Source organism: Lampris incognitus, chromosome 20 (assembly GCF_029633865.1).
Source record: "Lampris incognitus isolate fLamInc1 chromosome 20, fLamInc1.hap2, whole genome shotgun sequence".
Classification (NCBI taxonomy): Eukaryota; Metazoa; Chordata; class Actinopteri; order Lampriformes; family Lampridae; genus Lampris; species Lampris incognitus.
Window position 1 is genome coordinate 21,508,981 of NC_079230.1, and position 21,320 is coordinate 21,530,300.

At 47.9% G+C, this 21,320-nt stretch overlaps 1 protein-coding gene across 1 annotated transcript in view; it reads left to right on the forward strand.

Moving 5' to 3' along the window:
- The first annotated feature begins 1,051 nt into the window (after positions 1 to 1,051).
- LOC130130478 (adhesion G protein-coupled receptor L3-like) overlaps positions 1,052 to 21,320 on the forward strand; it is a 257,830-nt gene continuing 237,561 nt past the window's right edge. Inside the window, exon 1 of the mRNA XM_056300187.1 lies at positions 1,052 to 1,108. The gene's annotated coding sequence lies outside the window, so the exon portion shown is untranslated. The remainder of the gene's footprint in view (positions 1,109 to 21,320) is intronic.

Genomic DNA, 21,320 nt, shown 5'->3' on the forward strand with positions numbered 1-21,320 from the left:
CAGGCTCCATCGCCAGAGAGCCAGACAACACTTGAAACGTTTATGAAGATGTCACTAAATAACCCTGATCATGGTCAGCCCACAAGATGCTCGTGACACATGTCGGGACTGCCGGTGATGGCTCCTCAGGAATAAAGTCTTGTGCCTCTGAATAAGATTTTTTTTGTGTGTGTGTGTGTGTGGAGTATATTTAATAGATAGAGTATGAGAATGTCCTCCTGGCGGTACACGAACAATGATTAAAGGTCATGCCGATGAATATTAAAAGTTCGTTCCTCCCCTGTTGCCCCAGGGCTGCCACCACTTTCTCTGACATAATCCCGCTGAATTCATGTCAGTCTTGTGCCCGGCCATGCTATGCTCGGTGAGACGTTCACCATCTCAAGTATACTGTTGTGTTTTCTAACCAGCATTCTCTCTCTCTGTCTCTCACTCTGTCTTTCTGTCTCTCTCTGTCTGTCTCCCTGTTTCTGTCTGTCTGTCTGTCTGTCTGTCTCTTTCCCCCTGTCTGTCTCCCTGTTTCGGTCTGTGTCTCTGTCTGTGTCTCTGACTCTATCTGTCTCTATCTCTCTGTCTGTCTGTCTGTCTCTCTCTGTCTGTCTGTCTCCCTGTTTCGGACTGTTTCTCTGTCTCGGTCTCTGACTGTCTGTTTCTGTCTCTCTCACTGTCTCTCTCTCTCTGTCTGTCTCCCTGTTGCTCTCTCTCTCTCTCTCTCTCTCTCTCTCTCTCTCTCTCTCTCTCTCTCTCTCTCTCTCTCTCTCTCTCTCTCTCTCTCTCTCTCTCTCTCTCTTTCTCTGTCTCCCTGTCTCTGTCTGTCTGTCTGTCTGTCTGTCTGTCTGTCTGTCTGTCTGTCTGTCTGTCTGTCTGTCTCTCTCTCTGTTTCTGTCTGTCTCTGTCTGTCTCTCTCGGTCTCTGTCTGTCTGTCTGTCTGTCTATCTGTCTGTCTGTCTGTCTGTCTGTCTCTGTCTCTCTCTCTCTCCCACTCTGTCTCTCACTCTCTTCACCTTTGCAGAATGGAGCCGTGTTTTGTCATCTGGAATGGGATGCACTGGATTTGTAAGGACCTTTGCTGAGAGGACCGCAGAACCGCGCACTCTGTCACACTAAGGTATAGCTGCACAAATTGATGACTAAAACCACAAGGTTTTAGTCCCCCACCCCTTAGCCCCAGCCGCACATTTTGCTCGGCACGGCGCCCTGTGTGCCACTCCGCCGTGCTCCTTGAGAGAGGATCAGCAGACCTCATGAAGCGAGCTGGAAATGTCTCCTTTTGCATATCATCAATATGCAACAGCCTAAGATGGAGCACACGAGCAGGGTTTTTTTTTTTCGCTACACAACATAGTAATGAAGAGCATTCATGTGGGCCAATTCGGCTTGTTCTTTGTGTGCAGTAGGATGCTTATGAATATGATTCGTGATAGGTGCTCATCTTCATATGCAAATCTGCGGGACATCACTGGTAAGCCTTTAATTTCTGCCGTCAGCGACAAGGAAGATTGTTTTGGTTGGTAACCACGCGTATCTACCAAGCATGTTTGGATTTCATTCCTTGATGCAAATGATGTTTTCGGTGTAATCATGCAAACGCACAGCTGGCTTCCATTTCCCAATGCCTGGAGTCTCACCCCCCTCCCATCTCCTCAATACCTCCCGCCCAACTGAAACCTCTCCACCCACGCTCGACTCTTCCTCCTCAGTCTGTCTTTCTGCTTCTTAGGCCTCCTTTTCTTCATCCACCCTTTGCTCTGTGGGTCTCATGCTTATCTTGTTTTCTTTTCTTTGCTCACTTGTCATGCCAGGTAAATAGTCCCTCATCACATCCATCCGTCTCCCTTCCCCCCCTTCTCTCTCTTGCTTTCTTTTTTTTGTTTTGATTTTCCCCCCTTTTTCTCCCCAATTGTACCTGGCTGATCACCCGCTCTCTGAGCCATCCCGGTCGCTGCTCCACCCCCTCTGCCGATCCGGGGAGGGCTGCAGACTACCACATGCCTCCTCCGATACACGTGGAGTCGCCAGCTGCTTCTTTTCACCTGACAGTGAGGAGTTTCACCAGGGGGACACAGCGTGTGGGAGGATCACGCTATTCCCCCCAGTTCCCCCCCCCCCAAACAGGCACCCTGACCGACAAGAGGAGGCGCTAGTGCAGCGACCAGGACACATACGCACTTCTGGCTTCCCACCCACAGACATGACCAATTGTGTCTGTAGGGATGCCCGACCAAGTAGGAGGTAACATGTGGATTCGAATCGGCGATCCCTGTGTTGATAGACCGCTGGGCTACCTGGATGCCCCTCCCGCACCATGCCCCACCATACCCGTCTCTATATGGAAGGGAGTCTCGAGGCTCGGTGCATGCTGTGGGGAGCTTGGGCTGAATTCAGTTGGGGAGATTGTTGGTCCTCCACAGTTTACCAGTGGTGTCTGTTGACACGTTGCTTGTCTACCTGCTGAGTTAGCAAGGGCTACTGGCAGTTATTTTATCGGGGGGGGGGGGAGCGTGTCAAACAAGTGTAATTTGGAAATGTTTGTGCATTCTCAGTGAGTTCTCCAAACACCAGATGTTTTTTTCATGATAACCCACATTTAATAACGGCGAATTAATGTGAATTGAATTGCCCTCTTGGCTAATATTTTTTCAGCAGGCCTAGTACAAAGATAGGACAAAGAGAGATGCTGACATCAGAGAAATGGCCGCTTCAGTCGCAAGGTGAAAATAGACTTGTGCTGTCACTTGAATAACATTGAGAATAGGAGGTGGTGGGTCTGTAGTGCTTGCTTGAGCTTTTTGGATGTGAAGAGTAAATCTGGCATGCATATAATGCCTTTCATCCCCATTCTGCAAACACATTTAAATGATTTATCCTGCAACCCGCCGCTTTCTGCCAGATCTCATGCTGCGAGACTGTGTACTGGTGAGACTGAGAAGTGTGACTCAGAAATCAGACTCGGTATTAATCCTGAAGGATGTCAAACGAATTAATAGGCGTAGATTGAGTTCATGATAAATATCTAAATGCATCTCGGCATGGAATTAAGAGCTTCATTTGATGCACTTTCTTCAATCTAATGTGTGGTCGCTTTGGATTAAGTGTCGTGTCGCCCAGCAGGATGGGAAGTTAGGAAGGTGGGAGGGTTTGTGGCAAATAGTTGTTTGACCTTCAGGCACACGATGCTATGATGACAGTACATATGGCAAGGCAGAGCAAGGCTATAGCTTCTTTTTCTTTTTTGGATTTTTTTTAACCCCCCCCCCTCTTCCCCCCCCCCCCCCCAAATTGTATCCAACCAATTACACCCACTCTTCCAAGCCGTCCCGGGCACTGCTCCATCCCCCCTCTGCTGATCCGGGGAGGGCTGCAGACTCCCACATGCCTCCTCTGATACATGCGGAGTCACCAGCCGCTTCTTTTCCCCTGATGGTGAGGAGTTTTGCCAGGGAGACGTAGCGCGTGGGAGGATCACGCTATTCCCCCCAGTCCCCCCCCCCAAACAGGTGCCCTGACTGACCAGAGGAGGCGCTAGTGCAGCGACCAGGACACATACCCACATACGGCTTCCCACCCGCAGACACGGCCAATTGTTTCTGTAGGGATGCCCTACCAAGCCGGAGGTAACACGGGGATTCAAACTGGCGATCCCCATGTTGGTAGGAAACGGAATAGACTGCTACGTTACCCGGACGCCCGGCTGTAGCTTCTTTTAACATCGCCAGCGGATTTCTTCAACCATTTATTGTAAAACTGAATGTAAGACTTGTTTCATGGCAAGGCCTTGTAGCATTACTATCATTTTAAAACTCTAGATGCCCCCTCAGACTGCCTCAGTTTTTTTCAGATTGATCACATTGAGAAGCCTTCCTTTACACCCTCCCAGAATGCTTTGCATACCCATCATGCTTTGCCCATAGCATCAGCAGTTCAAGGTCTGTTTGACCACAATGGCCAGTGATGACATTGGCCCAGCCAGGTTTTGGTTCTGTTATCTTACAGGCCTGCCCTTTGTTATCATAGTGGGATTTCTGCCCGGGCTTCTCCAAATGATGCAAAGCGAGTCATTTGAATTGAGAGGGGGTGAAAACCTCTGGGGCGGTGTCAGCAGTGTGCTTTGATTTGAATTCCATCCAGAGGTCGTTGACTTTGCAAGTCTTTGTTGTTGTGTGGGCCTCACGTTCATTCAGGCCACAATGAGCAGCAAGTCGGCGAGATTCTCAAGTGTTGGATAAAGCTTAAAAACCCCAGCAAACTACCACGAACCATCTAAAAGGCACAGCCGCATTAACATTACTGGGTGTATATCGGGTGACATTTATTGACCCTGAGTGCAAGATGATGTTGTCTTGACACTCCTCTAACATTCTGAAATATGTTTTATTTCTTGGGATGTGTTTGGCGTCATATTTCACCCGGCAGGGGAAAAGGTCCTTACGGCGGTGTGAGAAGCCTCCTGCAGTTAAACACAGCATGAAAATGTCACCCTAGTCGTTTCCACTCATGCAAACCTGAGCTGAAGCAGGACTTGAGTACAAAAATATGATTTTTACATGTTGTGACAAAAACCTGGGCTTTGTCAAATAATCTAAATACTGTACAGTGAATGGCATCATCAAGCTATGTTTGCATATATTATTATCATCCCCCCCCGGCCACTTACCCTGCTCTTCTGAGCTGTCCCGGTCACGGCTCCACCTCCTCTGCCGATCCGGGGAGGGCTGCAGGCCACCACATAACTCCTCCAATACATGTGGAGTCACCAGCCGCTTCTTTTCACCTGACAGTGAGGAGTTTCACCAGGGGGCTGTAGCACGTGGGAGGATCATGCTGTTCCCCCCCAGTTCCCCCTCCCCTCCGAACAGGCGCCCCGACCGACCAGAAGAGGCGCTAGTGCAGCGACCAGGACACATACCCACATCCGGCTTCCCGCCCGCAGACGCAGCCAATTGTGTCTGTAGGGACGCCCGACCAAGCCAGAGGTAACACGAGGATTCGAACCACTGATCCCCGTGTTGGCAGGCAGCGGAACAGACCGCCACGCTACCCGGACGCCCCTTGTTATTTTTCGACATTGTTGAATTTACGGCTTGTGATGTGGTTCTCACTCGCTGGTTGAGTCAGTTCTTTGTTATAGGCTTATAGAGGCTATAAAATATATTGCGTGGAGTCGCAGTGTTATTTTGCCTTTTCTCATTGGGTCACTCTCCAGTATCCAGCATTCCTTCGTTTCTCTCGCTTTCTCTCTCTGTCTCTCTATCACTGTCTTACTTCCTGTCTTCCTTTGTCACCGTGGGTGTTTGTGTGTGTATGTAGACATGTATTGCATGCTTATTTATACATTAAATGTATGCGTGTGTCTACCCATGTCTCCTCTGGTTATGCTATGCTTCAACTATAGGGGGGTATGCTGAGACATCACTGCTCGTTCCCCTTCCCCTACTAATGTAAGGCCCCCCTCATTCAGTATGTATGTCTTCGATGCCCCACCATATTTCCCTCGGATTGCATTATCATGATACAAGCACATTTTTTCCCCACTACGATTTCTGCATCGTTGCATTTTTTAAGATCCCTCTGTGGAACGCACGTTTCCTCTATCTGAGGAATATTAATATGACTTACACAAGCTAAAGGTTTTCATGAATTTACAAAACTGTACCACTAAATAGATCAACTATTATTAAATTCACAATATGTTGAATTTCCATTTCCAAACATCACCGTAGTTTCCATTTAATACATGTATTTAGATGCTGCGAAGTGAAATCCATCCATTAGGGATCTATTATTTTACCTTTCTTTTTTTTTAAATCATGTCAGGGTATAAGAAGGGATATGATACACGTATCAGTGAAACGTAATGCCTCTGCAAGGACTTGTTCTCAGGATGAGTAAAAGAAGGCTATGAGCGTTATCAGACTGCATTTTTTGGTGCATGAAACGATGGCAGGCTATCAACCCCACCGACCCTTATACCTGTCACTCAAAGGTCTGCTCATGAATAATTAATGAGGACGAGACTGTGCCCTCGCAAGTGTTGAGAAAATCGAGAACAGTTGTGGATGAAGGTATAAAAAGCACAATATTATTCGTTTAAAAATAAGATATTATTGCTGAAGGATTTACTATGCTACGTTCAAGGTTTTTAGACATGAAGGGTAAAATTTGACACCTGATTTTGGGCCAACTTTAAGAAAATAACAAACCTTGAATGTCCAAATGACATGCTTTTGCTCATTTTGATGGCCATTGAAAGAACACATAACTTTTACTTACGCAATCCTTTTTTTTAACTTTTTTTTAGAGCTTTTTTTTTTACTTAAGTTACACAATTGGTTGGCCGAGAGGCGTGAGAAAGAATGCACAGTTAAAGCACCACAAATAACAATCACTCTGACAAAACACTCACTGGCGAATTCACAAAAGGATTGTGTGGCTCTTGCGGCCACTAAACCTGCACAAATAAGACAAAAAGAAACCATGAACTCCATCCGTGGACCCACCACCCACAGGGTTGAGCATTGGGGTAAGGTGCAATGCAGGCCGGGCAGCAGGCAAAGGTGGGGACCGGGGTGTGCCGACTTCTGGCATCGCAGACTGGTCCAGGAGGACCAACTGGGAGGAGACCCCAGGGTAGATCCAGAACTCGCTGGACGACTACTTGTCCATTCTGGCCTGGGATTGCCTTGGGATCCCCCAGGAAAAGGAGCAGGGCATTGCTGTGTAGAGGGATGTCTGGAGTGCCCTACTTAGCTTGCTGCCACCGTGACCCGAACCCAGAGAAGCGCCTGATGATGAGCAATGAGAGAAACCATGTAATTCTCAAAGCACCTGCAAAGGGTGAAATGCACCCCTAACTGTGCTACCAAACAAATAGCGTCTCAGTGCTCCGGGGCTATTTGCACCTATTTACATTAGGTCATATGCATACATTTGGTGCAAAATTGGCCCCTTTCTAAGCAATGAGCCTCATTTCCAAACACCAGCGCTAATAGCCACACGCAGTTAGAGCGAGAATTGTTAGCATCTTCAGAGTGTTGGTGGGAACTGAAGCACATTTGTAAGGGGTTTCGCGCCAAGACTTTCCAGTGATCATGGCAGCAGCGATTTTAGCCCGGCGAAGGCATCGTCATGCCAGCCGTGCCCGTGAGCAGATGTTCCGAAGGAGAATATCACTTTGATATAACCGCGACCGAACTCATTCGCATGTACAGGTTGCTGGGTCAAACAATTCTCGCTGTACTTGATGACATCAAGGATGACATTGAGCCTGCCTACTGTGTTCTTGGCGCAGAGCCACCACTTTGCCACATGGGCAATTGCAATAAGACGCAAAACAAGGGCAATTGCACTTAGCTGCAAAACTTTACGGGCGTGTTGGCGTTGGAATATCATTAGCGCAATATCCTGCGAGAATCGGGCCTTGAGAAAAAGCAGATAGCGGTTGCGAGTGACGTAGACATCATGGCGCTGTCAGCAGCCGCAATCCATTTGGGAGTTCACCCGTCAGTGCAGAGTGAGGCTTAGAAGAATGAGAGACATCCGCAGATAGGAACAGATGGGAGAGGAGGGGGTGTTAAAAGATAATTAGAATAGCTATACTTGGGGGTATCCAGGTAGCGTAGCGGTCTATTCCGTTGTCTAGCAACACGGGGATCGCCGGTTCGAATCCCTGTGTTACCTGCAGCTTGGTCGGGTGTCCCTACAGACACAATTGGCTTTGTCTGCGAGTGGGAAGCCAGATGTGGGTATGTGTCCTGGTCGCTGCACTAGCGCCTCCTCTGGTCAGTTGGGGCGCCAGCTCTGGGGGGGATAGCGTGATCCTCCCATGTGCTATGTCCCCCTGGCGAAACTCCTCACTGTCAGGTGAAAAGGAGGGGCTGGCGACTCCACATGTATCGGAGGAGGCATGTGGTAGTCTGCAGCCCTCCCCGGATTGGCAGAGGGGGTGGAACAGCAACCGGGACAGCTCGGAAGAGTGGAGTAATTGGCTGGATACAACTGGGGAGAAAAAAAAAGAATAGGTATACTTACAAATAAATTAAGTTCTTTTTCAAATCAAACATTCCAAGATATGAGTGTAAAGTATTGTTCTTACAACTGCATTTATAACCTTTTTTTCCACTTGAACATAGCTGAACGATGTCATGGTATATGCTACTTTGGTGCACTTTAACAACAAATATTACTGGGACCACTACAGTAAATTGCAGGTGAACATTTAATATCCAGGGATTCACATTAGACACTACGTCTGACTATCCCTCTTAACAAATTGGCCACAATTTTGAACGTCGACCATACACGTTCCGGCCATATACTAGGTTATGACCTAGACTTGTTTCATTTAGCGTTGGGGAGGGTGCTTAAATTGCAACCCTGGCTCTCGTGTTTCATTTTGAATGGGTCTCTGGGACACAGAGTGCTCGAAACACCAGCGCAATTACCACAAATCACTACAAGTGTGAACAGTCATCAGGGCTCTGACTCTTAACATGATGTTGTTTGCTTTTATCTTTTCATTTAATGCAAAGAGTGCACTTTTGCTTTTAAACACCCCACCACCCCGTCTTGATTGGCTGGGCGAATAGCCTCGGCGATTTGCTGTTTGCACCGGCATACGTGCACGCGGGAACTTGCACGCGTGCACACACATGACATAGCCTGCATCTTCAGTCCGAGTGCTCTGCAGGTGGATGTTCCAACCAACGTGTTTGGTCTTCCCGCAAGACCCCGTCCTACTGGCGTGTCTCCCAAGTACGACAAGGGAGAAACAGAGGATGGGAAGGGGTGTCAATTTGGATAAAGCTGCATTTTTAAAAGGGGCATCGGGATGTTGGCATAAGTGCCTTGTCATGTGCCCGGCTGCACTTCTGATAGCCGCCCAGACAGTTTGGGTGTCTTAATAACACAACACCCTTAAAAAGAGAACAAACAATGTGACTCACTGACTCTTGGGGTATACGCCCCCCCCCACTCTCTCTTTCTCTCACTCTCTATCTACTGCTCTTTCTGCACACATTTGCTCCCTTCCTCCCTCTGTCTCTCTCTGTCTCTCTCCCCATCTTCTGCTCTTTCAGCAAACATTTGCTCCCTTCCTCCCCCCCCCTCTCTGTCTCTCTCCCCCATCTTCTGCTCTTCCAGCACACATTTGCTCCCTTCCTCCTCCCTCTTTCTCTCTCTCTTCAGCTTCTCCTCTTCCAGCACACATTTGCTCCCTTCCTCCTCCCTCTTTCTCTCTCTCTTCATCTTCTGCTCTTCCAGCACACATTTACTCCCTTCCTCCTCCCTCTCCCTCCCTCCCCCCCTCTTTCTCGCTCCCCATCTTCTGCTCTTCCAGCACACATTTGCTCCCTTCCTCTCCCCCCCCCCCCCCCCCTCTCTCTCTCTCTCTCTCTCTCTCTCTCGCTGTCTCTCTCTCTCGCTGTCTCTCTCTCTCTCTGAATTCCACCTTCCACCATTTATTCTAATGTAAATGAATACGACAATCTGTTTTTGCCAATTAGATTCAAGTGCCAGTCATACCGCCGGGGCTGTTCCTGATATCATCCGATATGACACAGGAATCCCAAGAAGGCTCGGCCCTAATTCAAACCCCACTGCTGATATCGGAGCTTCAAGGCACAGTTTAGAGAAACTGTTTGCAGCCACATGCAGTAAAGGACATCATTCGAACATATTTAAGGGATTCTAAGGATTCTAGTCCAAAGAGACTCATAATGACTTAAGGAGCCCCCCCCCCCCGCCTCTTTGATTTTCACAACATTGAGTCTCTTGTGAACTTTCAACGCCGCCTGTCCAGAGCTTCAGCTGCCGTGAGGTGTGCCGCTCTTATCAGCCCCATTTGATGTGTGGAGGCAGTGGGCTTTACGGAGGAGCCCACATCTCTTAGGACATTAAAGGAAGAGCCGAGGGAGGAAAGGACGAGATTACTGTTGGTCTTTTTATAGAGGATCACTCCATCTCGTCCTTTTTAGCTCGCTCATTAGTTCCTCTTGCCACTGGCCCCCGCCTGCTCCTTGCCCCAAGGGGGCAATACTCTCTCTCTCTCTCGCCAAGAGCTCGGCGATTTCCTTCACTTTGGCAAACGGCTTGTGTGACATTATCAGGTAGCCAATATGGCGTCTGTCTCGTTGCATCGCCAGTGTTAGCTTGTTGTCATCTTTGTCAGCAGGGTCGGGGTTTGCCTGTCTGTTTTTTTTAATGGGGCGGGTGGGGAGGTTAACACTACTCCCACCCTATGCGCCTTCTTTATTTGGCGCTGAAGGTGGTAGAGACACTTCAGCTAGTCTTATATAGTGTAGCGAATTCGGGGGACAGTCCTGGAGACCGCCACAGCCGGGACGCGAACCCATGTCTCCCGCTCCGCAAGCGACAACGTTAACCAGTCGACTAAAGGGTCCCACCCGTTCAGTAGTGGATCTAGAGATTTTTTCCTGGGGTGGCAAAGGGGTGGCAAGACTGTGTCCCAGAGGTGGCAGCTGCCACCCCTTGCCACCATGTAGATCCGCCCCTGCACCCGTTAGGCAAGGACCAACGTGTCTACTTATCCATGCACGTTACAATAGTTTTTTTTCCATTTATTTTTATTGCGACGCAGATCAGTGTTTTGCATCCCAGGCAGGATGCTGTTGGTGCCGCGAGTTTTCCCCGCAAGTCGCGGCTCTTTCAGCGTGACACGGTCCAGCAAGTGCCGACGGGATGCGATGCCTTTTCTTTCATCACTTCCCCTCCTACTCGCTCCTACCCCCCCCCCGCAAGCGTCCATCAGTGCCCATCAAAACAAAAAAAAAACAAAAAAACACCGCTCCGCAACTCGCTGTCGTGGGAGTCCGCTGCCTGACAGCTGGCTCGCACACTGAGGTAATCACAAGTCCTCAAATGTCAGGAGTCCTGCGCCATGACTGAAGGGCAGCTCTGTCTTTGCTTGTCTAAACTGTGGCCTATGGCTACAGTGGCGATGTTTTCATGGTCTCTTTTAATCTGGAAAAAGACAAAAAAAAAATCCCGCTGTCTTATTCGGCACCAAAATGCTTGTTTAGCGCTGCACAATCTAAACCGCATGCATGTTGGTTCTTGTCGAGTGGAAGGCTTTCAAGACCTGTCAAAGCTTTTCTTTTGTAATTATATACAGATTCGAATAACAACGGATCATTTTCCTTTTCTGTGCACTCAATTTAATGGAGGATGACCCCCCCCCATTTTCTCCCCAAGTGTCAATCACCCCACTCTTCCGAGCCGTCCCGGTCGCTGCTCCACCCCCTCTGGAGGGCTGCAGACTACCACATGCCTCCTACGATGCATGGGGAGTCGCCTGCCACTTCTTTTCACCTGACAGTGAGGCGTTTCACCAGGGGGACGTAGCGCGTGGAAGGCTCACGCTATTCCGCCCCGGTTCTCCCTCCCCCTCGAACAGGCGCCCCGACTGACCAGAGGAGGCGCTAGTGCAGCGACCAGGACACATACCCGCATGCGGCTTCTCACCCGCAGACACGGCCAATTGTGTCTGTAGGGACGCCCGACCAAGCCGCAGGTAACACGGGGATTTGAGGGTTTTCTGATTCGGCCTATACATTCGGCCGCCCATAGGTTGGGTCGGAACCTCCAACTTAAGGGAAGAAATAGCACCAGTTGGAGGAATAGCAGCCTCGTATCTGCACATCTGAAATGAAACAGTCTGCATATGAAAATCCCCCGGAGGTCTCGTCGTACGTGCCTGTCCTCTCTAACAGCGGCTCTAAACCGTAGATAGGAGCTGCAATCTGTTCCAGCCCTCCCTTTAATTTTATTTACAGCCTCAGTCGAGCAATAAAGCCCACGATTTACGACTTACTTTTTAATTAGAAATAATGTCTTGTAGAGCTGAAGTGACGGATGGTTTAATCAATATATAGACCGCGCGGCTGGCCAGATGACGAACGTCACTATTGACAGCGTACGGAGTAGCCTAACTTAACACTTTTGTCTTTCAAAGAAATATGTTGCGTTTTCTTAAGGGGAGGGGATTGCACCCCGGCCCCTCTCTCGCCCCGCCCCCCGCCCCCTTTTCTCTCGCTCCTCTTTGCCTTTGTTTTACCGTTTCTTGATAATCTGTCAACACTTTTCGACGGAAAGTACATTTTCCCCAATTGAGTAAAGCCCTCCCGTCACGCCGTATTTACACAAACAATTATCTTACCTCAGTGAAACCTCGCTGTGTGCCGCGCCGTATTTCGCTAAGGCTTAAATAAACCAAATTCTAGAGGGTTGGTTCTTTCAAATGGGAACCGACAAGCTGGGAGGGCGGAAATTCTCAAATGCGGGGGGGGGGGTATATTTTTTGTTTATGTAGTTGTTTTATTTTTTATTTTTTCTCAGAGAACAGAAAGACCGGGGGGGGGGGGGGAAATCAAGCAGAATAGCTGAATAGGAATCAGCTCAATGGAATCTGTTCCCTGGCACCAGACCATTTACAAAATAGAAGGGGGAAAAATATCATGCAAACAACATGCAAACAGATGAAGGCGCAGTTCTGTGACTCTGTCTGCAGCGGTTTGCTTTCGTCAGTTATTTCTTATCATGCAGTATTCTTGCAGGGGCTTGCTTTGCAGAAATAGCAGACTTGGTAGGGGAGGGAAGTAGAGATTTTTGCATACCTAATGTTGGCAAACTGAACAAACATGGCACGCATTATAAACGAGGGCACACGTCGCACAACTCAAATCTCAGAAAGCGGTGACACCTCCTGCAATCTTTCTGTGTTGCTGTTTGTTGAGGTCAGTCCCAAGGTTGCGATACGAGGGCTTTATTGAAGCGGAGAACTGTTACTGGGCAGATTTCCCCATTTGCTGAGTGAGAAATCTTTTTTGATGCAGGGCTGTTATTTTTTTATTTTTTTATTTATTTATTATGCTATAAATATTTGCCTCTATCCCTGCATGGCCTAATCCTTTTGAAGCAATCCAAACCAAAATCAATACAAATTTAGCAGAGAACATTAAAAAATGGAATGAAAGCAGTCATAGCAAATCAATCCCATATCTATATGACGCATGAGGTCTCCAGAAAAAGAAGAAGAAAAAAAGTGTCCTTGAGAAGATGAGGATAAAAAGGAGGATTCCTGTCAGATGACTCGCCTTTTAATAATTAAATATGTTGGGGGCGGCGGGGTGGGGGACGTGATGAAGTGAAGTGAGGTAATAGAGTTGTGTTTCCATCCCTCGGTGTCTTAGATTCTTTTACGGTATTGATTTATTTGAGACGTGGCAATCAAAAGAACCGGCATGGCAATAGTGAGTTTCTCTTTTTTTCCCCTCTTTCAAAGCAGAAGCGATGCTTAGATGATACTGCTGGCGTGTAGACCACCTACTCGAAGCAAACATCTAATAGACCAGATAATCCTGCATGCATGCACGCACACGCATACATGCGGCTACCATCACAATACCCCCTGTGTTCCAAGACCCACCACAAGACCTTCCTTTTACATTGATTAGTGTTGCATTCACCGCCCAAGGCAGGTAGAAGCCTTTATAATGACTTTATGCTTTGTTTTCACGGTCCCTGGAAAAGAGTAACCACGAATGCCATTAACGGAGAGCCCGTCTAGTCAATGGTTAACTGTTCTGCCCCAATTCAAAGCATCCGCCCTCTGTCGCAACTGACCGCACTCCTGTAGATCTTGACCCTTGTAAGATTCTTTCTTTTTTTTGTTGCCCCCCCCCATTTCCTCTCCCCTTCCCTTGCTCCTCCTAATGCCCACTTGTCTTTCGCTTATCTGCCTCCTTTGTGCAACCTAAGCTTGTAGATAAGCAGTATGCACGGGCTGGGTTACTCATGTCTGTCTTGTCCATTCATCAGGATCCTCTAATTCCCCCCTCAGAAAAGGCTGTTTTGCAGACTGCAGGTGGCTTGTGTTGCAACGCGGCATTGAGGGGCACCGCATCTCTCTCCCCCCCCAAAGCAAACACAGACGTTTAGTCACCCGCTACCGCTTTTGTAGGCCGAGGTTTGCCGGTAATACCCCGATACTTAAGTGTATGCCCAGCGTACACATGACTAATCTGCGAGACTGCGTTGAAACATACCACAGTCAGGCATGTCACCCTGCGTAGGGATCAGCCGTGAAAACCGGGATTATTCATCTGTCTTTTTTTTTTTGGGGCCTCTTCTTTTGTTGTCTGCTCAGTGGACGGACAGGTGGCGTGTATGGGATAAAAAACAAAGTCCTTCCTGGATGTGTAACAGCGGTTATCCATTAGGATCCCGGCCTGCAGTTGTGTTATCAGCGAGCACTGTGTTTCCAAAGTGCGTAGCCTCGCGGGGAAGCTTAAGACAGCTTTTCTGCGAGCCCGGCCCCAGTCGGAGGGGGATACGTGATGCGTGGTGTGGGAATTATATTAGCTGTGGGCACACTGGGAAGGAGCAATTACAAACCTGAAAAAGAGTAATGCCCCCAGACTCTGCCCCGTCCTGTTCACTGGTCAGGGTCACCGCCGTCCCATGATCTCTGTAGCTGGCAGTTAATTAGGAATTAGAACATGGCGTGACCCTCAGGATGTTCTCCACGGCTGGAATAATGAACACCTGGAAATGTAGAGGGGTATGTTTTTGGTGGTGGTGTGTGTGTGTGTGTGTGTGTGTGTGTGTGCGTGTGTGTGTGTGTGTTGGTTTGTGTGGCCAGAACAGGCATTGTCCTCATAAAGCATTTGAACCCCTGTGGCCTTCATAATTAAACTTTTTTTTTCAATTTCCTTTTTTTCCCCATTTTTATGAATGGAACCTTTGATATTTCATATTGCAGAACAGTGTGTGTGTGTGTGTGTGTGTGTGTGTGTGCATCTCCGACTGGAGAATGGGTAAAAAGTACACACAAAAAAAGGAGTCCAATGATAAGATTTAATGATGATAAAATTCTAGCAATTACCACGATGGCATTGAAGGTGACAGTGAAATCAAATTTCTGTTTTGCACATTCATACTCACATGGGTGGTATTGCATGTCTGTGGTCAGAAAGAGTTTCACCTGTCTGCTGTATTTCGCTGAGAGGTTAAAGCTGGGGCAGGCAGTTTTCTTTCTTTTTTTTCTTTTTTTTGGTGTCTCTGGGCAAACATTCCGTAATAACCTTTCAGCATATTGTAATTCAAGTGGTCTGAGAGAAAACTAGGCTTCTGCACCTCCTCTTGGCTCTGCAGTCAGACAATCTACCCCGGGACGAAAGATTTTAGCCAATCACGGGTCAGTTCAGAGAGAGGGCGTTCCTATTGGCTGTTCTACAAACGCAGAAACCGACTGCTTGTGGACTAGTTCTCCCTTCTCTACCAGCCCCCAACGCGAGTGTTTTGTTTTCAAAAAAAAAAATCAACAAGAACAACTGGAAATGGCCGCCTCACATGAACAACATTAGTGTAACGAAGAGATTCACTGAAAAAAAATGTTTTTTTACATGGATAGATTATCAACTATGACACAAGTTTCACGGGTCTCGCTTTGACATTTCCTGGTTGTACACGTGTGAATTATATGGCTGTGATGTCTGGTGGGCGGGGCTTAGCGGAGTGATACGAGGCAGCAAAGAGAGAGAGAGAGAGAGAGAGAGAGAGAGAGAGAGAGAGAGAGAGAGGCGGAAGGTTTTGCGCTGGAAGGTTAATGTTGCCTACTGCAGCTTTAAGCTCTGTAAAGTAGGTTATAAGCGGAGCATGGCCATCCGACAGTGTATTTACACACGTCCTCTTTATGGACCTGCTCTCGCATTGCTTTCCCCGAGCCGACCGGCCATACATACGTGTGTCATACTCATGACCTGGAAGTGATGTTGCGTTCCTCCCTCCCACTGCAACCATGGCCTAGCTTCCCCCCCCCTGTCTGCCATATCATATTAATTTGGCTCAGTGCCTTTTATCTGAATTGGTGAATTGTTGCACTCTGAGTAGATGGGGTATGATACATCTGCTCACAAGCCACATAATTTTATCAACTGCATTTGCAGGTCACAGAGTAGTACACAAAGTAGTGTGTGTGTGTGTGTGTGTGTGTGTGTGTGTTTGTGTACACCGGAGCATCCTCACTGCCAACACAGATGGGAGGGGGGGGGAGACAGAAATGAAAAAATAAACCGCATACACACATACCACATACACACGTGTATGTGTGGTTTTTTTACCCCCCCCCCCCCCGTCTGTGCTGGCAGTGAGGATGCTCCGGTACACACAGTCCCTAGATGCAGTCTGGCAGGCCTAGTGAATCATCTTCCCGCCACAGGTGGGGGAAATACAACAGCGGGACTGGCAGTCTGAAGGTGGCATCTGGCCCACTGTTGAGTGAGGTGTTTGGCTCACTTCTGCTGGAAATGTAGAAATTTCCTTTTTCATACAGGAGAGGATAACTACCCTTTCTTTTTTTGCTATCGGAAGGTGTAAACCGTTAGATGCAGTAGATGAGGCGATACCAACGTACAAATATTGATTCACTTTTTGGATGATGTGGCTTTACAAGTGTATTTACATTTCGCTTCCAGGTTCGCCCTGGGTGCATGTTTGTTAGCAGGGGGGGGGTTGTTTTTCCTGGTGGGTGCGAGTTTCCCTTTGACTCCGGCGTGAGGGCAGCATGGTGGGCTGTTTCATCTGGCCTTGTATTAGGAAATTGTTGCGAGGGGTCCGCTGATCAAAGGCCGGGTCCTCGGGGCCGCTGAGGGCCCTGCGAGAGTGGCAGATGTTTCCTGTCTCTGTTAGCGGCTCATTGAGAGAGCTATCCTTATTTAACCGGCTCCTGCTAATGGCTCCGCATTGCTGGTGTCGGATTCACTGGCTCGCTCCCCCCCCCTCTCTATTGTGTGCCGAACGCGGGGTAGGAGCGTGGAAAGCCGGGGATATCTTGTTCCCCCTCCCCTGTGACACCCACATGGCATTCCTCCGTGAATTCCTGCCCAGAAAAATCCCTTTTCACAGCGATCGAGTGTGAATGAAACACTTGCCTCGCTCGCCTATTGTCTTCAGTGTTGCCTTGCGTTCAGGGCCTGTGGATGAAACAAGCCGGGGAAGGGGGGAGGGAACAGAGATGGTGGGTTGGGTTGGGGTATGTGGGCAAGTAGCACGGCACCAAATGAAAGAGGCTCAAAAGAGCAGCAGAGGAACAGCGCGTGTGAAAATGGCAAAGCGTGGGTTAGGTAACTCGTAGAAGAAGGAGGGGAGCAGGGACGAGTAATAAGAGGTGGATTGCGGGGGAAAGGAGAAAGTTGGAGTAAGCACTTTTCGGCCAACGTTGAGGTTGGCTCACGAAAGGAAGATTGCTTGACAGATTTGAGGCTGGGGAGCGCGCAAACTAGTGAGCTGGAGGGGGGGGGGAGAAAAAATGGAGGAGCAGAGAGTGGACAAGCGTGTTTGACAGGGACGGCTATAGCTTAGGTCCGGCACTTTATGCAGCGTTTGGGAGATTGATTGAGAGATTCAGTCAGCCTAATTGTGCTGCACCATCTGCCCATGTTGCAGAACCTGCCAGGCATGTGACACCTACCAACAGGCTCGCTGATGAGCAGATGTGTGTGTGTGTGTGTGTGTGTGTGTGTGTGTGTGTGTGTGTGTGTCTGTTTAAGCATGTCAATCTCTTTTCTTTTTTGGGGGGGGGGCTCATATCTTTCTTACATCTCTTTCTCTTATTAAGACAAATTACTTCCATGAGCAGCACAGAGCCTGCAAATGCACCTTCCATCAATTCATTATTCAGCTCCCAACCCTACTTCAGCTCCGCGACAAATTAGATTTCCAATGGAAATAAGGGGAAATATTCTGATTAGATGACAGAAACAAAAAACTTACATAATGGCACAATTAACAAATACATTTCCTGTTTAAAGAAATGGCCCACCAGGAAGCATATTCTAGCCCCAAGTGAAATCATCACGTTAATAAAGTACTTAACCAAAAACCCATAGAGAAGTTCCTGTTGATAAGATTAACATAATAATTAATCCACTGAGCTTTTCTGCCACACCACCACACGCCCAATACATATACATGAAGTTACTTTATGCCCGTCTTGAAAGAAGCCACTAATAGGAAGGGGAATTAACTGCATAGGGTGACTTTGCAGGAGGGAGTAATCTCATACTGGACGTAATGATAATAATTATATACCCCCCCCCACCCCACCCACACACACACACACACACACACACACACACACACACGGTGGTGCAGTGGTTAGCGCATTCGCCTCACAGCAAGAAGGTCCTGGGTTCGAGCCCCGCGGTAGTCCAACCTTGGGGGACTCCCGTTTCGTCCTCTGTGTGGAGTTTGTATGTTCTCCCCGTGTCTGTGTGGGTTTCCTCCGGGTGCTCTGGTTTCCTCCCACAGTCCAAAGACATGTGGGTCAGGTGAACTGGCATACTAAATTGTCCCTAGGTGTGAATGTGTGTGTTGGCCCTGTGATGGCCTGGCGGCCTGTCCAGGGTGTCTCCCCGCCTGCCGCCCAGTGACTGCTGGGATAGGCTACAGCATCCCTGAGAGCAGGATAAGCAGTTTGGATAATGGATGGATGAAATAATAACAATAATAGTAGTAGTAGTAATAATAAACAAAAAAGTGGCTAACTTCTTCGAGTGGATCGACATTGGGACATTGAGTTGTTAAAAAAATAAAAATCAGTTATTTCTAATAAAACAACATCCAATTACGTTAATGAAGACTAAAAGCAGAGCCTTTCAAGGCTAAACAGGGCAGCGCACGAAACAAAGACATTGTCCAGTCGTCCAGTCACTGTGCTGTCTGTCTTCTCGTACAGTTAAAAGAAACGGTGGTGGAAGATATGTGATCCATTTTGTTGTGCCAAAGGGGAGGACACAGGATAAGGGAATAAGGAAATTACATTTGCATAGCAAATCCCCAACGCCTTACCCGTCTGCCGCCCTGCCCATGCCAGGGATTCGGTTTGGCCCGCCGCGTCTCCTCACCCGCGGTCTGGTTCTCCCTTCTCCTCAAGTATCCCAGTGTCTCCTACCGCGCAATTAATGAGCGGGTACCCTAACGAACGCCGGCTTTAAGAGAAATCCATCCCTGCAAAACCCCAACACTTAACGGCGCCAAACCGCTAATTTCCCCGAAACGGAAACGCTCAAGACTGACACGTCGCAACAGTAAAGTGAATTGAATGATGCCGTTTCTCCCACACGTTCCGCCTCGTCGCGTCTTATAAAAGTCCCGGCAAAGTCCGTCGGCCTTGGTGGAAACGTTTAACAGCGTTCATTCGTTGAGTTATCGCGCCACAGAATCCGCGGCTCGGAAGGGGGGAAAATCAAGAAAGGAAAAAATTTACATGAAATCCTCGTAAACGTCTTAACGGTGTTCCAAGCTACTAAACACGACAATAAAGTAATGGATAGTTAATTCGCTTGCCAAGTTAGCAAACAATCCCCGAAGCCAGCCCTATAGGCGACGTCCAAAACACGACGGTTTGGAGCAGCTCGGGCCCCGCCGCGCGTGAAAAGGGAGCTACGTGGCCGCATAGTAACACATTTTGGCGGGAGATTGAACGCTGTCGCTGCAGTCAATTAAATAATAGTTGGAAACGGGTTTTTACTGTGTAACTCGGTGCTTGAGTGATTCATTACTCCGTACTGCAAAATAGACTCTTAATCGATGGGGGGAGCGGGGGGGGGCGTGTTTATCGCTAATGATGATCATTTCCTGGTTTTCTGTCTCTCTTTCTCTCTACATCTTCAACTCTGTCCCTTCTTTCTTGATTTGGACTCAGACAACAGGGGTGGGGGGGTGAGGGGGGGGCGTTGGCCACCGTCTCATATTCTGCATACTCATATCCCCCAAGTCCCTCTCGTAATTATTATTCAGTAGATGCACCGCTTGGCACAAGGACAAAAGTTTGCATAATTTATGCAAGACCGTCATCAATTTTTGAAATACGGCCCCGGCCCTTTCTTGAGCTTTTAGCTAAATAGATGCGCTCTGGCCTGAACGGTAAAAACAAGGCGGCGACGAAAAGAAGGGAAACTTTATTTATTTCTTTACCTAAACTTCAAACCGGCTCGCGCTTTATATTTAAGGGTTACATAATTTCCAACTCGAATGAATTCTATTATTTTACAGATTCTACTGAGACTGCTCCGCAGCGCCAATGCAGAGAGAATGTATTTATGAAATATGAATATAACACTTTTTGAAGCCTGCCCCCCCTCCCCTCGTTTTGAAGAAGATAAATTCTCAGATAAAGCAGCGGGATACAAGGTAGGTGTGTTAATGTACTTTGTACTTACACTGGGAATAACCCCTAGGGTTCTCTCTCGAAGGGTTTGGAGGTATATTCAATGCCATAGTGAAAGGAAGAAGTCCTCAGAGACAGTGGAGGGGCTGATTTATGATTCCATATCCCATGATGCACCGCTTTATATTTATGTGAACCTTAATGAAGAAGAGAAGAATGTAAATAGCCCCTCATTATTTTGGTTCACTTCCACAGAAAGAGCACATTTCTGGATGTTCTCCAGTTTCTGTCCCCCCCTACAATCCAAGTCATAAACCTTTCCATTGATTTCTCCACTGGTTTATATGTCAACACTCATTCATGGCCAACACAGACCACCAATCTTTATTTTTTACCCGAATCTACACTATACATTCCGACACATGCTTTGGAGTTGTGGCCGGTTCAGGTCGCATGTCACATGTGGAGTTGTGTGTTAAAACTACCTGGTAAAGAGCATACATCGAGATCAATTAGTTCCCAGAAGGACAACTTTACTTTCCAAGATTCATTTGTTGAAGAATCTGCAATTACAACACAACAATGGATGAGAAAGGTTGGAAGACTCTGCGAAGCAACGCTGACAGAAATGTGGAATCAAATGAGAAGAATTAAGAAAATTTAACGAGTGCGTCGCTAGAGTGAATGATGTAACCTGGAGAGGATGCTTGATGAAGAGCTTAGAAGTTTGCATTTATCCTTGGATAAAAACTTTAACAGTAAATTTGACAGTTTCCGTGATTTGTTGATAAAATGTGCAAAAGAGAATCAAGCTTCTCATAAATTGGAAACTGAGAAAAAAATCAAGGAGATGCAGAACAGTTTGGACGTTGGCATTGAAATATTGATGGCTCGCATTGAGCAGATGGAATAAAACATCAGGGAAACAGATACAACAGACTTCAATCCAGAAACCGGCATAATGGTTTTTGGCCCGCCTTTCGGGGAAGGGGAACAGGCGGAGAAGACAGCGTCCAGGCTGTTGTCGGAGGGGGCTGCGGTGTGACCCCGTGCCCAGCCTGGATGCAGTGGAGAAGCTGAAGCCAAGAGGTCATGGAATGGGCCCTGTCAGGATCCAGCTGGCCTCGGTCCGAGA